This window comes from Cygnus atratus, chromosome 8 (assembly GCF_013377495.2).
Source record: "Cygnus atratus isolate AKBS03 ecotype Queensland, Australia chromosome 8, CAtr_DNAZoo_HiC_assembly, whole genome shotgun sequence".
In the NCBI taxonomy this organism is placed as follows: Eukaryota; Metazoa; Chordata; class Aves; order Anseriformes; family Anatidae; genus Cygnus; species Cygnus atratus.
Window position 1 is genome coordinate 3,207,064 of NC_066369.1, and position 17,355 is coordinate 3,224,418.

At 34.1% G+C, this 17,355-nt stretch overlaps 1 long non-coding RNA gene across 1 annotated transcript; it reads left to right on the plus strand.

The window, feature by feature from the left end:
* Positions 1 to 334: 334 nt before the first annotated feature.
* Positions 335 to 3,593, plus strand: LOC126913387 (uncharacterized). The gene is made up of 4 exons (XR_007708590.1): positions 335 to 379; positions 877 to 918; positions 1,792 to 1,830; positions 3,554 to 3,593. It is a non-coding gene; the product is annotated as an uncharacterized LOC126913387 (long non-coding RNA).
* The last annotated feature ends 13,762 nt before the right edge of the window (positions 3,594 to 17,355 follow it).

A 17,355-nucleotide genomic window follows, 5' to 3' on the forward strand; every position in this document is an offset into this window, starting at 1 on the left:
TGATCTGTGTTTTCCTTTTAGGGAGCCCCAGGTTCTTTCCATGGCTCTTATTCTGGTAACCAGGTACACATTCTGGTCATTGTACCTGCATGCGAGAACCCTAAGAATCTTTCTTGAGAGAACACTTTAGATATAAAACAGTAACTCCTGGTGTTTTCCTCTGCAGGGAGGGTCTTCCTTCTATCCCGGTGGATCTTATGGACAGGTAAGTTTTCTTCCTCATTTGTGAAGTCAACACGGTCTTCCATTATCTTCATTTCTGTACTGCCCTTGAAAGAAGAAAAACTCTTTCTTAGAGGAATCAAAATATTAAAGTCTTTTTTTTTCTCTGCAGGGAGGGTCTTCTGTGTATGATAGTAGCAGTGAATCCTACGGTCAGGTAAATACTCTTTTTTCCCTTTTTTTGCTTTTGTATAAAGCCTGCTTGTATAAATGGTGGTTAGGGCCAACACCATTGTTCCTACATATAGCTATATTCCGTATTTGGGCTCTTGCTTTACCTTTCAGTGAAGGTTTTTGTTTGTTTTTTTCTCTGAGGAGTGAAATTGCATATACTCTTCGTGTCATGGAATTTTACAGGGATGTATGTGAAAAGCTGTGTGCTTCCACATGCTAAAGCTTATTGTCCTCAATAATACTAGCTTTGAATTATCATCCAGATGAAGGTCTCTTCAATAATAGAAACAGAATTTGCTCTAAGAATATGTCAAACTAGTTTTTTACAGGGATATAACTGAGCTTCTCAATATTCATTCTGATAACTAAGTAAATATTTGCATAATTAAAATCTCCACAGAAGGGGCCCCCTACAACAAGTATGCTTCCAAAATGAAATGTCTGTTTGCAAAATGAAAATGATTTATGTTTTCTGAACAGGATGGATCTTCCACATATGGTGGCGCTGGATCTTATGGTCAGGTAAATATCGTTTCTATCATGCATCAAAAGCTGAAGCTTGGTGTGTTGGTTCTTACGTGCACTGGGTTCTATATTTCAACTATTTTTAAGTGATGACCATGTGATAGCTTTTGGTTTCCCTTTTATTTACCCATTTACAACTCCAAATGTTTTCATAATGGTTGGAAGGTTATGCATTATAAAACTACCCTGCTTACTGTGCCGCTGTGACTATTCAGTCTTTTAATTATGATAACATTTTTTCCCTTAATTAATGGTTTTACAGTAGCTCACTGAAAAGTATTTTGTGCATTTACTTTACACCACTTACTTATGTAGAAGCCATTGAAAGTCTAGGGGAATGCACATACTGTATTTAAGTCTGTATGTATCAATGTGAAGTGCATTGGAGAACCATTTTGTAGAGACTACATTCTTTTTTGTTTAGCAATACATTTTCACCACCCAAAGTCATGTAAAATTATTTATTAAAAATAAGACATAATCTAGACTGCTTTTTCATAGAAAAATTTGTCTTATTGGTACTCCTATTGCAGACTCTAGAAACAAAGTCTAGATAATGGGATATTTGAATGTAAATAATAGTTTATTTTGCAAATCAACTTTATCTAAGATGTTTCCTAAGAGAGAACATGTTTACAAGTAATTCTGGGAGGTGTGTGTGTGTATGAGTTTGTTCATTTTCTTAAACCTCCTCTGGTTAAGCAGCAATTAAAGTTATATATCTTTTTCTTTTCTTGAACATTCCATGGTTTAGGTAAAATTGGAAATTCTAAGTGGTTCATTATTTTTATTCCTCTAATGTATTTTCTTTACAAGTAAGGTCATAAGTCCTTTATATATGAAAATAAATGTTTTTCCATTACTTTATAGGATTCGTCTTCCATAGGAGGTGGTGAATCCGATGATATCGTAAGTATTTTTCCTCTAGTATATCAATCTCAGAATTTACTACCTTTTAACATGTCTGGGTGCTTATGTGTACCTTTACCTATTTCATAGTCATACCTCCAAGAGCTCCTTCACAGCATATTCTAATAATCTGTGTTGCTTAGTAATTTTCTGCAAGAACTTCTTTGAAATTATATTGTTTCTATAGATAAAAGAAAAAGCAGATTTAAATTATGTCACATTATTGTGCTATGGTATGGTAAGGATTTAGCACACTAAAATTACAATTGCAACAGTTCATACCTGTAACGGTCATGCATTTTTGAATTGGTCATTAGAAGTAGCATTTACAAAGGAAGCTTTCTTTATTTCATAATTTCTGTCAAAATTTCACATCAGTATATTCTCACAATATAAAAAACAACTAGATTCTTCCTACTTCCAGTGATTTGAGTACTCTTTCAATGATTTAATTTAATATAATAATAGTAATTTAATACTGCAACAACATCTGTATTATCACTATATCAGATGAGCCATTTTGGTTCTTAAGGGTTATTTTTTGTGGATTATATCCTTAAGAGTATACTCCATATATATTTATTATTCTGGACTCTCATAACAATTGACGCTTATCTTATTTCTTCACACAAATCAACTGTCCAATTCAATGGCTCTTAAAATCCAGATTTATTTTAAAATTCAATTTTTCCATGTTTTGAGAAAACACATCATATTTGACCTTTAATCATTATACCATTTCAGTCTATCTTACAATTTAACATCTCCTTCCATCTTCAGTTCAAACAGCACTTACTTCTGTGTTTTTTTCCAATGCCAGATGAATAAAAGAGCTTCAAGCTCCTTCATTTACATATTACGTATGAATGCTGTGTTTTCATGTAGTATGGTCAGAACTGCTTTCTATTCTGTTTACTTCAGTCAGGAGGAAAGACTTTTTTTTATTATTTCCAATAATTCTGGTAATGGTGTTTATGAAACTTTCCACGTTTCATTTGTCATTTTCATGCAGTCTTGAGCAATTGATTGAGCAATTTTAACTGTATTTCTACTAAGTCAGTTTTTGAATGTATTGGTTAGTAGAAAATGGTTCTTCAAAGGTGTTTTTATAAGTACAGTTGTGTACTTCAGCCACAATTATTATTAGTTTACACAACAGAGTTTCTTTAATCAAAATTTTATTGTAGATGTTCAGCAAAGTTAAACTACGCTACAGATGACCCCTAAACTTATGAAAGAAACTAAACTCTTAAGAACATTGGTGTGTACTGCTGAAGTCTTTCAAGATCCAAGACATCTTTTAAAATGCAACTGTTTTTCCCTGTCACATTCTAAAGGGAAATAACATAGTTTATGATGAGACTTCACTCCTTTATTGCTCGATATTGAATATCTACTTAAAAAATAGAAATTACACTAGATTATATATATCTCTATCAATGTTTCTGTTTTTTTTCTCTGATTTTTTTGGTTTTGTTTTTTTGTTTGTTTTCTCGGGCAACTAATACTTTCTTGCTAGCTCTGGCCTGGGATAAAGAAATGCCACCCTCACAGAAATGAACACAGAAAGAACTTGAAAGCATACTGCATATTCTACACCCTCCATCTTTAACTGTCCCAACAAGTCACACAAACAAAGCCGCAGTTTTCTTTGTTTTCCACCCTTGCTTAGATGAAATGGAAATATCTGCCATGAAATAACTGGATTCTAATATTTCTACAGGATTCCACCTCACCATCTGGCAGCCGACAGAGTGAACGGGTAAGCACTCCTTAAATGTTACTGGGTTCTCTGCCTCAGAGTTTTTTAGGATTGGCAATTACTAGCCAGCTGAATTACAACTTGTGTGAAAGCTGGTGTAGCAGCTTTTAATGTGGAATAGAAAGCCCTCAAACTAAGGCACAGACGGAATGAGAGTATGGCTAAAGTGTTTAAGCATTACCAGAAATCCCAGCTGATTCTGAGGTCTGCTCTTGAATCTCAAATTCACAATTACAAGCACAGTGCCACAATTTACTTGTTCAGGTTCTTGCACTTTTTTGCTCATTGTCCTTTGCAAAAGGTTTCTATGCCATGTTTTTTCCAGCATTTATTCTAGGCAAAACCCTGTGCTTTTTTGTGCTTTATGATATATCTACAAGAGCTTCCACTTTCCTGTCATTTTAACTTGTCACCCATTTTATTACTTCAAATGAGAATACAGTGACTCAGACTAGGAAATTATTTTGGTGAAGATATAGGAACTCTTTAGTCATTGTATCCAAAAGAGTATCTTTTTCACCAAAAGAGCATGGATAAAGGGGCATGTGCTGTTTTATGCAGAAAGTGTTTCTTGTTCTTGAACAGTCCATGAAAGAAAGTTAGGGAGTGTGGAGAGGCAGAAAGAGTATTCAACTTTCCTCCTTATCTTTCCATATTACAAAAGAAAGGAAGTCTTGGGTTTTTTTGTCATGTACTTTCAATACATTTTTCCAGGATTTTTATTCCCCAGGAGGCAGCCAGTCAGGTGGACATGTAAGCATCTATTTTATTCATTATTTGCAGTTCCATTTCCAAGTGGCTCTTCTATTAAAAGTGATCCTTACAAATTATGCCCAACTATTCCTTCTAGAATCTCGTGACAGCTGTCTTGTGAAATCAAATTATAAACTTAATGAAAACCAAATAATTTTATAAAAGCATGTACACAACTATTGAATAACATAGTCTTGCTTTCTAGAAGCCTTATAAACAGAAATAAATTCAATTGTTGTTCTTTGTTTTCAGGGATTATCCTCTCAAGGTGGTGGCTACTCCAGTGGACAGGTAAATACTTTTGTACTTTTGACTTGAAATCTTGACTTGAAGTATCTGTTGCACAAAGGTGCAAAAAAAAAAAAAAAAAACCTCTCTGTACTGTATTGCAGCAATTTTTTAACCAGGACTGAAATTCGTTTGGTCCTCTTCTTTACATATAAGTTTATATAAATGTCCAAGTGTAAGCAAAGTGCTCAAAATACAATAATGGAATAAACTGTTTCTGACACTAAGAAACAAATGAAAGTAATAAAAAAATTTTTACAATGTGTATTTTAAGAATAGAAAGAAAGTTAATTGTAATTTTTTTTCCAGAGCTCATCCTCATCAGGAAGCAACCAGTACAACCAGTATGGTGGGCAGGTGGGACGTTTTTCTTCTTTTTTCCCCAGTATATGTTTTTCAAGAAAATATTATGGAACTGGTAATATGTAAGTTTCTAGACTACTGTATTTTTGTTTTTTTTTTTTTTTTAAAAAAAAACAACTCTTTAAAATTCCACAGAGAGTAAAAGACAATACATTTTGATGAAACAGACATGTCAAACTTAAAGATGATCCTTCAAATGAAAATATAACTATTTACAGGGATCACCTTCTTCAGGAGGCAGCCAATATGGTGGACAGGTAGGCTTTTCTTTCTCAACACCAGTCAGTTGTGCTAGTGACAGGAACTCCCAATTTACCTGTCTATCTTTCCTTCACAAGAACTGTTTTTCTCACCGCTGTCCTTCTTGCCCAAAGCCTAGGTGGCATGCTATTTTCTTTTCCTATATTATTCAGAGATCCCAGAGGCCAAAGTAGCCATCTGTCTAAGTGTCAGTTGTATCTGAGTTTCTTTTTCTTTATCCTTATTTTATCTAGATTGCATGTGGCAATGAGGCACAGAATGGCAAACCACCAGCCACCTCTTAGTTTAATCTGAGTAGAAATCACCTGATAGGCCCCGACTGGAAGTCATCTTTCCCTAACTTCTGTAGCATTTAAGAATGCTGCATGTATTCCAGCTGCTCTGGCCTCTTTGAGGGCGGGGAATAACCAAGACTTGTTCTGTAGTCCTACTCAGAATTTTTTTACTTACAATTTTGGTGAGTAGAGTTCTCAAGGTAAAGACTGTAGATAACAGATTTGAAGATAAAATTAGAAGGTTTTACCCCAGGAGTAGTTGCAAAGAATGGAGAGAACAAAAAATAGACTAATTTCTAGAGAGAACTTGGGCAGATATGAATGTTATTATATGGTTTGTACACCTGAGATTGTAGAAGAATTGTAACTAGAGTCCCTTTCAGTCCTGTGTTCTTGAGATCTTAAATATCTTCTGGATTCTTTACAGGGTGGATGTGATTGCTCTGGTGGAAGTTCCGTAAGTGTTGTTTGTTAATGGTATTTTTTTTTCTTACTATATATTAATTTGGAAAACTATCTGTATACCTATTTATTTATAACTCATTTACTTATCTATTTGAATGTACTATTTGATTTTATATTCATTGTTCCTTTGGTGATGTTACATATAACTGGCATGATAGAAGTTATTTCTCATTATGCCAAGATGCGGAATTCAGATGCCCACTGCTGGCACCAAGATGTATTCACTGAACAGTAACTTTCAGTTACCATACAGTATCTATAGAAATGTGTATGTCTTCTTAAAAATAAATAACAATTCTAAAGAAAGGCAATAGTGGTTTTACTCTAGAGTAGAACTCTAAATTAAATACCAGAGTTAATTGACAAAAGTTTCATCATGAAGGGAAGTTAAAATAACATAAAGTCTATGAAATTGCTAGCTGTAAAAAGTTGACTCAGAAATATATCTCTGTCTAATTAAAAAAGAAAAAAAAATAAATCTCTGAAACACCTCTCATTTATCCTTTTAAGGACCTCTCATTGTCTTTTAAGTCCTTATGAAATTATTTAGGCTGTGAAATAAGGTACCATATGTTTTCCAAAGCAAAATAACATGTGGTCAATCAACCTGTAGTATGTAAAAGACATTCCCACAACTTGGGTAGTGTTCTTATTTTCTAGGTAATCAGTCATGGGTAGATACAAAATGGTTCTTTGTGATGTATAGCCTTACAGGCCAAAAAGGACTATTAGTTATCTTGGCAAGTTAAGAAAAGTGAAGTTTAAGTGTAACGTAAGTTCAAACTGTGATTTTCTTCCTTTAAAGTACCAAGGAAGATGCATTCTAAGGTTTTGTTTCATTTTTAGTTTGATCAAAGACAAAGCAAAGGGTAACTTGTTTTTCCTCTTTTTTTTTTCGTCCTTCCCTACAGGGTGGATCACCTACCTCACTGAGAAGCAATTCCTCTGCAAATGTAAGCAGTGTTCATCACCTTTTAAGTGTGTCCTGTGTTCTTCTGTCAATGTGATGTCTAGAGAGACTAAAAAGAGTCAATAATGAATAGTTAAACACTTCTGAAAATTAATTAGTTACAATTAAAAATATACACAGGACATTCTTGCATCATTCAATTTCTCTTTCCATTTGAGATATTATTCATTCAAACAGAAGCATTTGAATGAAAATGTTTGGCAGAAAGACAGGTACATAACAATATAAATATTTACTTTGGGAATCAGTTCCATGGCCTTCCTTGGAATGATGTCAAAATATCCCCTAGGGACATAATTTTATGTTTTGTACTCCTCTCAGATCATTCACTGCAAGGAATAGTTTAGTATTTCATTGATCAGTAATTCTGTGATCTTAATCTCCTCATATGGACAAGAACTCTTTTTGCAGGAGAGACCTGTTTTACAGCATTCTCAAGACCAATTCTGTTCCTCATGAGTTAGAAAGTCACGCAGTACATGTCACTGGAACTCCATATGTGCTGTACTAGAAGGAAAAAAAGCACTGGGATCTTTCTGTACCTAGCACTGAATTCTGTGGCATTCTTGTCAGTCTGCTTGTTGGTATAAAGCCAGCTTAGACACAGCTACATAAATGCACCATATGAATTAATACTGTGGTATAAATAGGACTAGCCTTGTGCTCTCTTGTAAGAAGGGGGAATGTGTATAGATTTACAGTCAGGAAAATATTCTAACTTTTCTGTGTTCTACATCCTCAATATTATTGATGGTGGGGTTTGCTTTCTTTTGAACTTCTGATTGGGACTGAGGTTTTTTTGTACTGACTTGGCCATCTTCGGACAGCTGTTCTGAATCGGGGGTTGTATATAGAGTGAGGGAACATAGCAGCTCTGTATATATGAACAACTACTGCAAACTTATAGAAACAGATATACAGAGTGAAACAGTCATTGCTGATGAATTGATGGCCACACTATACACATTTCAGGAAGGGTTAGTCCTAGTCCTGTGCACCAAAAGGCAGCTCACTACTGAAAGGCATTGTGTCCCTAAAGAACATCTTCCAATTTAGCTTCACCTGAAAGGCGTCTAATTAATTCCCTCTGAGACCACTTCATGATGCAAACCAAACTGTAGTGAGTGGGTGCTACCAGGAATTTCATCTCAATAGTACGCTCCTGATCCAAACTACAATGCACAGATGTACCCAGTACCTCAGCATGGGAAAATGGCTTGTGTATACTTAATGTAGATCTTAGTTCTCCCCCAGCTGTATGTTGGAGTCCACCTCAGAATGTTGTCTTTTAGTATCTTCTTTACAGCGCAATTGGAAAGCCATTTTGCACAGTAAGGATTCCTTACGAAGGACACATTTCTGACAAGTGTTTAACATTATGAACTAGACACAAAACAGTTTTGTTTTGTAACGAGGCTTAGCGGATCTTGTGGAAAAACAGCAGTATTCAAAAGGTCCATAGTACTCTGCAAGAATGAATATTAAAAGCTTTTTTGTGGGTGTGTCATTCTTCAGCGTGTTCACTGATTTTTAAACTGAAAGAAATAAACTGCCTGTCCTTCAGTCAGATTCTCTGAAGTGAAATAACTGATATTTCCTCTCTAAAAGTGCTCTTGGGACAGCCATTCTACTGGGCAGCTACACATTGAATTCTAGACATGTTAGCAAACTAGGGAAGGATAGACTTTACATTTTGAGTGGATTTTAAACTCAAACAAAAGAGTTAAAAATAGAACTGCATGTACTGTCGTCCTTCCAGGAGTCTTTAAAATAGTTCTGTTAGAGAAAAATAACTGATTTTTTTTTTTTTTTCTTCCCCAGGGCACATCTCCTGGAGGCAGCCATTACAGTAGCCAAGTAAGTACTCATTCAGAAAGAAGAGCCACCCTGACACTTTGCAAAATGATGGTTATTCAAAAACTCTGAGTTCAGTTTGTTTGTGGGAACTTTGTTTAAAGAGCAAAAACTCAGTAAATTAAATTTGTTGAGTTTGGTACATCCTAAAAACAGTATATGATGGCTTTCTGAGCAACTAGTTGCCCTCATTTTGGGGGAACTTGCATGATGATGGTCACATAAAAAATAGATGTGGGAAACAATGAACCAGAATGCAGCATTTTTGATTCAAATTCACAATTACAAGCATGGTGATATAAAAGAGTTGTGAATCATGCTAAGTATTGTCAATACATTATCAATAACAGTGACATATGATCATTCATCAGAAATAAAGAATTTGAGTTATGGAAAACAAACAAATAAACAAAAAAATACATATCCGGCAAAAAGACTTGTCTGAAAGATACATGTTCTGGTGTCATGCTGCTTGTATTGCTGACAAAAAAGTTTGATTTAGGGTGAATGCTGTTTTGTTTTATTCTACATCATCTGCAGTAGGAAGGATTCTTTTGGAGAAAAATCACATATCCAACAAAATATCTTTCATCACATTAGCAGCTGTCTCATAAACATAAAGGGGCATGTGCTAGACTGTGCAGGAAGAAATTTGTTATTTCTCTGAAAGAAATTATTTGTTATTTCTCTGAGAGAATTTTGAGGAACATGGTGAGGCAAGGTAGAAAATAATTTCCATTGTGACCTTTTGAAAGGTATATAAGCCTTATGTCTACAGAACAAAAGAGAAAATGTTTTCAGGAGTACTGTGACATTGCAGTGTACAGCTACCAAGGGAAACAAAAGCACTTGTGTTTTAAAACTAAAAAATTCAGTATGGATTGGCAATTCAGGTATTTCCTGAAGTTATGTGGTAAGGCTTGAACTCTAGTCATTAGAGCATACCAAAAGTCTTGCTAACCTGTCTTCACTCTTATTTTGTTGTCTTGCTCCTATTGTCCTGGGACAGTAGTGGTTTGATTTAAGGAAATCCTACAGCAAATAATTCACTTCTTTGGCATTTTTTACAGGATTCATATTCCTCTGAAACTAGCCGTTACGGTGGACATGTAAGCTCTCACTTTTAATATTTCTCTATTATTTTTTCTTACCAATATTTGGCTCTTATCAACTAAAAGATTATCAGGATAGCTGCCTCAATTTAAAATTTTGAGAACCTTTATAAGGATCCATTCTCTGTAGTAATATTGTGAATTTAAAGAAGATGAAAATGCAGAGTTTATTTTGTGAAGATTACAAACAAAACAGTAGAATCACAAAATGCAGATGCATTCTCATATCCATGAGTCACCTTGTTTTCTCTTACACCTTGTGAAACAGAAAAAAGCAATTTTCAGTGTTTTTCCAGGGATCATCATCTTATGGAGGCAGCCATTATGGTGGACAAGTAAGCATTAATAGTCCCCACTTACAAACTTTTAACCTAAGCATAACTTCTATCTTATTCGATGTCTGCCCACCTTTAACTTAATATAATATTAATTTATGTTAGTCTATAATCCTAGAAAGTCTTTCAGTATAGCACAGTGGTTGCTACTGTGATTAAACTAAACAAGTTTAGATGAAGACCATATTTAAGACTAAGAAGAAATAGAATGTAAAATACATGGTTGACTCATATGGCTCCTGAAATTTGCAGGACTAGGTCATAAAAGTGTGTGTGTGTGAATACAATCCCTTGGGGTAAGATGTCATGTCTTTCTGAAATAAATAAATACTTTGCGAAGCTGACCAAAAATTTTTACAGTCTCATTAAATGGGTGTAAAGAAGTTTCAGTTTCTTCTCTGTTGATATTCAGGGTTCACCTTCCTCAGGAGGCAGCCAGTATGGTGGACAGGTGAGAATTCTTCCCTTTCGGTATTTATGAATTTATACAAGATAATAGGTAGTTCTCTGTGTAAGAGACTACTCTAAGATTGATTCTTTTTCTATTCTATTTACTTTGCTGCTCATAGTAACTGTAAATGTACATGATACAAAACCACAAGAGAGTTTTTAGAAGATGTAATTTCTGATGCATCATGGTAGATGCATCAGACATTTTGCACAGTCTGGTTAATCCGACTCATAGTTTTGCAGTGAAAGAAATGGGGTACCTTTCTTTCGTATGGATGGTGGTACAAAGGAGTACTATAACATGATTGTAAAGAACACTTAATTCTTTTTGTTCAGGGTTCACCTTCTTCAGGAGGCAGCCAGTATGGAGGACAGGTGAGAATCTCTTCCTTTGTAGTTCTTATCCTAACACACACTTTCTACCTCATAACTCACTACTTTTGTATTGACTGCAAAAAATATGATTTTGAGTAAGCTCTGTTAATATGATGATAGATTATCAGGGTTCTAATGATCATGATCTGAAACAACACAAAAACTATGAAAGGACAGGACTTCTGTTGTAGCCTCTGACTTACCCTCCTCATTCTAGAACCTTCTTGCCTTCTACTACTGTTGTGGTTTCTTAGTTCTAACTGTAAGAAGTGTGGAATCAAGTTGCATTCCTCTGCTACTTCAACCAATGGAACACCTCACTTCCCTTAGCAAAATGCAAGTACAGAGCTGGTATCAGAGAAACAACGTGCCTCAGGAAGGGAATGGGAGAAGGTTAGGAGTTGTTAAGGGAATGTGTTCTATGCCCTTGTGAAATGAAAGAGGATGAAGAAGGTTCCTGGTGCTGTCTTATGGTGTAGCCTTTCATATGCAGTGAAACCCCCAAACAAACTGGCCCTTGTCCTCTGAAAACATTTCTTGTCAGAGTCATTGGAAAGGAAATTAGATGAGAAAGAAATTTTCAGTCAGAATAAAATGCCCCCCAAATGCAACTACGTATAGAGTCATAATAGCTCATGATCACTCCTTACGATCAGTATTATGGAAGATTCATGTTACAGATGGTCCCTAATTTGCATAGAACACATAAAGGTATAAGATGAGTGCTTTTCTGTAATCCTTCATTGTACAACAGAGAAAGAAAATAGTGTTTCTTTCAAAATCCTGTAAAGAAGCTTTTTGATATAAATAATAATTGGTATCTTTGTGTCAGGGTCCATTTTTCTCAGGTGGCAGACATTATGGAGGATAGGTGACAATTGTTTTTCTCTTTTTGGGTTGTTGTTCCATTGTTCACCTTTCTCTCTTTTAGCGTTCTGAGAAAAACAGGGTTCTTTATACAAGGTGGCTTACAGCAAAACACTGTTCAGGCAGAATAGATAAATTTAAGACCTGTTGTGTCAGCCCACTCAGGAATGTGAAACATATGCGTCTTCCCTGAGCACAGAATCCAGTGTAGCTGTACTACTCACACTTGTGTGAAGCTCCCTTTGATTTAAACTTTATTGTACTATTTAAAAATATAGCCATTTTAAAGACCAATAGATATTTTAAAATGGTTATGAAGGAAGAGTTCATATTCCTGTGGCTTTTAAATCTATGAAAAACAAAACTGTGTTTTTCAATAACAGGTTGTAAGTTAAAGAATGTGCAACAAATATAAATGCTTCCTTATTTCTTTAGGGTATGGCTTCTTCAGGAAGCAGCCAGTTTAGTGGACAGGTAAAACCTCTACCTTCATAATATTTGCAGTTCTGGTAAAGAGTTCATCAAGAAAACACTGTTCTGTAATTTTTGGAAAAATAAAAAATAAAAATCTAAGGAAGCATAGCTTTAAGAAAAAGTGTTGAGGATTGCAAAATACAGGTCTGTGTGGTATATCATGATATGAGCAAATGCTACAGGGGTCTGTGTGACTATATTGGAAATGCTTCCTTAAATTCAACCTTGATCTAAGAAATCCATTTTTGTTTTTAAACAGAAACAATTTAAAAGGTTAAGGAACAGAGAACAATCAAGAATGTTACTTAATAACACAAATAATTTGTTTCTCATTTTTATTCCAGGGCTTTTCTTCAGGAGGCAGCCAATATGGTGGACAGGTAGGCTTTTCTTTCTCAACACCAGTCAGTTGTGCTAGTGACAGGCACTCCCAATTTACCTGTCTATCTTTCCTTCACAAGAACTGTTTTTTCTCACCACTGTCCTTCTTGCCCAAAGCCTAGGTGGCATGTTATTTTCTTTTTGCATGTCATTCGGAGATCCCAAAGGCCAAAGTTTTCCCTAATATCTGTAGCATGTAAGAATACTGCATTCATTCCAGCTGCTCTAGCCTCTTTTCAGGGGAGGTGGGACAGGATTAACCAACACTTTTTCTGTAGCACTACACAGATTTCTTTACTCGCCCTTCTGGGAGTATGGTTTTCACTGTAAGAGTAAATGACAAATAAGATTATATTAAAAAAAAAAATCAATAACAACAAAAAACAGTAAGTGCACAACTTGCCTGAAAGAACAGTGGAGAGAGAAAGAAGCTAATTTTTAGAAGGTGCTAAGTGAGTCTTTGAGCAGGAACTTGAGTCTGTTGTCTTGCAATAGCCAAATATGAGTCTGACTTTTTAATTCAGAAGCTTCTTCCAATCATGTACTCCTTAAAAAATAAACTTGTTTGTTTTGTATATAATACAGGGTGGATGTCTGTGTCCTGGTGGAAACTCAGTAAGTATTCTTTGTATATCTTCCGTAGTAATGTGTAACTGGAATGTTCCCAAGGAACTACACTTCTTGAATTAATTCTTCCCATGAATTTATATGAATGATAATAGTTGTTTGGCACTGTGCTTAAGTGAGAGATTTTGAACTTGCTAAGGACTAAAATATTAATTGACTTGCAACTGTAATATTGTATTCAAAACTAGCTACCTACCCAGATGCATTTCTATTTTCAAAAAAAAAAAAATACATGGGAAATAAATTGCACTTTCCCCACCCTGGATAAAATAAATAATAATGTTCTCCAGTCGTATTGCAGGAAACCCAGTGCCAATTCGGTAAAATACCCAGACATGAAAAACTACTTCAAAGCATTTCATTTCTTTTGGTTTGTAAGAGAGGTGCAGAAGTTTTCTGAGAAACCGTTTTCCAGGTATCTCATAGTGCATTTGCTGGTTTTTGTATGTGTGTGTGTGATACCACTTTTCCTATGATAGTTATTAACAGAATGATTGAACTAGTGAACTTGAATATAAAATTCTTGGCTTAAAATGCTTCCAGGTGGGAGCAGAGCAACACATTTATTTATTTATTTTAAAAGGGACTATTTTCATTTTTCTGTCTTAGTATATTTTCTATATTTTTGTAACTACTAAAAACAAACAAAAATCACCTGCTTTGAATTTTATGCTAATTTGTTTTTGAACTGGATTCAGTTATCTGTTGCTACAGTATAGACAAAATTGCTTAATTTCTTCTTTCTCACATTATGAAATCAAGCAAAAAACCACGTTGCATGAGTATACCACTGAGTATCAGAAGTGCTAAAACCAGCATATAAACTATTAGCTTATTTCTCTTTGCAAGCAACCAATATGAAAGAATAAGGAGTAATTGAAACTAAATCCTTTACTTGTTTGATCAACCAACTAGAAAAGTATACTAGCAATCAGTGTGAATTACTTCACAGGCACAATAAGTCAAGATTATGTTATTGATGCTTTTATGCTCTTATGTTTTTCCTCTACATGAGATTGAATTTTACACAAAGTAACAATTGCTATTTTTTGTTGAATATAGGGCTCTTTTGGAGGAAACAGCTACCATGGTGGACAGGTAAGCAATTTTCTTTAACACTTGAACAAATTAGCTTTTCGGGAATTAACATGGCTCAGTTGCCATGTTCACCCAGAAGCCATTAAATATTTAGGTTAATCACAGAGATAGGGACAGAGCTTTTAATGGAGTGTATCTGGCTTTTATTGAATCAATCTCTTCAGATTTCAGTTATATCTTTTTATAAAGTGTCTGACTTTATCATAGCCAAGATTTTAGTAGTAGTCAAGATTGTAGGTTTAGAAACCTGTTTACTTTGAAAAAATATTTGAAAATATTTCACAGGTTTTATCTCATTGAATAAAATACTAATATAGTGCGTAACAGTGCTCTTTCTCTGATGTAGCCATTTGCCATCTGCATTAATAACTGTAAGGTTCTTTCAGTTACTTGGTGTTAAGAATATTGTTTAAATTAGATCCATTTTTTGGTGCCAGGTAGTAGTGAAAAAAAGAAAAACAAAAGTTCTGAGTTTCACTTTTTTATTTTTTTTTACAGGGTTCATCTTATTCCGGAAGCAATCAGTATGGGGGACAGGCAAGCAACTCTTTGTTTTCAAGACTTTCTTCCTACTTGTTATTTATTAAATGAAAAATATGATGCAGGGACTGTTAGTAACTGAAATGAAAAAACAGCAACAAAATTCAGAAAGTGAATAGATTATAATTTCAGTTGTTTTACTTCTGAATGTCTCTTACTTCAAGAGATAATTAAATCATTTTCATGTTTCAGTTGCACATGGCTATGGCACCAGTTAAAAATCTATTTTCTGTGTTATTTTTCAATCTTATTATTAGTTAGTACTTATTTTTGCATTTTCTTTTAGATTAAATACTTGGAAATATGATGCAAAATATACCACTATATTGCTCTGAAAATACATATTTGAGTGTGTTGCCCACAATAATAGTTCTTTCCTAATCTTCAGCTGCAATTCAAATCTCTCACTGTAAGCAGCTCCTTATGTGGCTTTTGTAGACTTAGTCGTTTGTTACAGATAGAGGAAATATTACTGGCCCAAAAAGTTAACAAATATAATAGTTGCCTATCTAATAAGAAGGTAGAACATATTTTTCATTAGTATTACTCGGGGGGGAGGGGGAAGAAAAAAAAATTCTTTTTACTTCACTGGAAAGCATTTGAGTTCACTATCACTCTATTGAACCAATGATTTGTTGTAGCACAGAGGGAACAGAGGTCTAAATAACTCACGTTTTATACGCTTCATAACAAATCACATCTTTCCCAACTTACTTATTAGAAATAATAAGGAAAAAAGTACACTCAAAGCTCTCTGGATGCATGCTTCACCTAACAGAAAAATCATAAATAAAGTAGAATTTTCCTTCTCTTGAACAGAACCATACATAAAGAGACTTGATATCCATATATTTGTCAAAGAGTAGTCTTAGCGGGTGTTTTGTGATGGCCAAATTTACTACTTTCAGCTGTTAAAGAATTTAGAGGAATTAGTCAGAAGTCTTTCAACTGCATCTTTTTAGATTAATACACTTCCAGATTGCTGCTGCTATCTCCTGTCACAAGGCCTTTCTATGATATTTCATTCTGTACAGCAAAAAGGAGTAACTGTTGTTATTCTATTATTCTGTGAATACTTAAGTACTTTTTTCCCATTATTTTATTTATTTGTTATTTTTTATTTTTTATAGGGATTTTCTCACTCAGGAAGCAGCCAGTATGGTGGGCAGGTGAGTGTATTCTCTTCCCATCACTGCTAATGCTTTCCCTGTACTCTCCGGGTCAGTTATTTGATGCTGAAAGATGTATTCATTTTTACTGAGTTTAAATATCTGAGGTAGATGGATATGTAAATATCTATTAAAGTAGATTCAGCAAGTTGAATACAATAATTATATAATTATTATATATATATTAATATATATAATATATATTATATATATATTATATAATATATATAATAATATATATAATATAATATATTATTATATATTATATAATTATTATAATTATTATATATATAATATATAATATATATAATATTATTATAATTACTGCTCTGTGTAAAACGTATCTTTGATCATACTGCAATCATTACATGGTGCTTCAAAACACTGCTTTCTTGATTCAGAATAATAAATTGCTGTTGTTTTGAGGTATAGTAGATAGATGAAGTTTTAAGTACCCCAGTTAGTTTTGTTCAAACAACATTCAAGTAAGTTTGTCCTAAGTACTGCACAAATGGTCTCAAGACAGTGACAAAAGATCTTTTTTATTCAATTAAAAGTTGTTTGATTGTCTTCTTACAGGGCTCGTCCTCTTCAGGAGGCCGACAATATGGTAAACCAGTAAGTAAAAACTTTTCAAGTTCAACTTTTTTTTGTTTGTTTGTTTTCTGGTAAGCCTGTTTTTTCATTTTGCTTTTTTTCTTTTTTTTAAGAAAAAAATGTAGCCAATTAATTACAGATATTTTCTGAGAGTTACTTAAAATAAATATGCAGTGTGTCATTATTTACTGGGATAATCTCAACAAATGCAAACACAATATTTATTTTCACTCAGTAGATAATTTTTTGCCAGCATTTTACTCAGTAAATGGACTTTGTCATTCTCTAGGTTATTTTTAGTAATAACAGAATGAGATTACAGGACCGTTATTTTTAGTAAGGGACTTTCATGAACAGTTACTTCTGTTTAAATTCATTCCGCAATGATACACTGTGTGTTCAGGGATCACTTTTTTCAATTACTTTATACCTATATGTCTTTGAAAATATTCCTGGCTTTCTTTGAAGAAAATATTTTCTTTTTGGAGGACATAATAGTTGCTACTTCA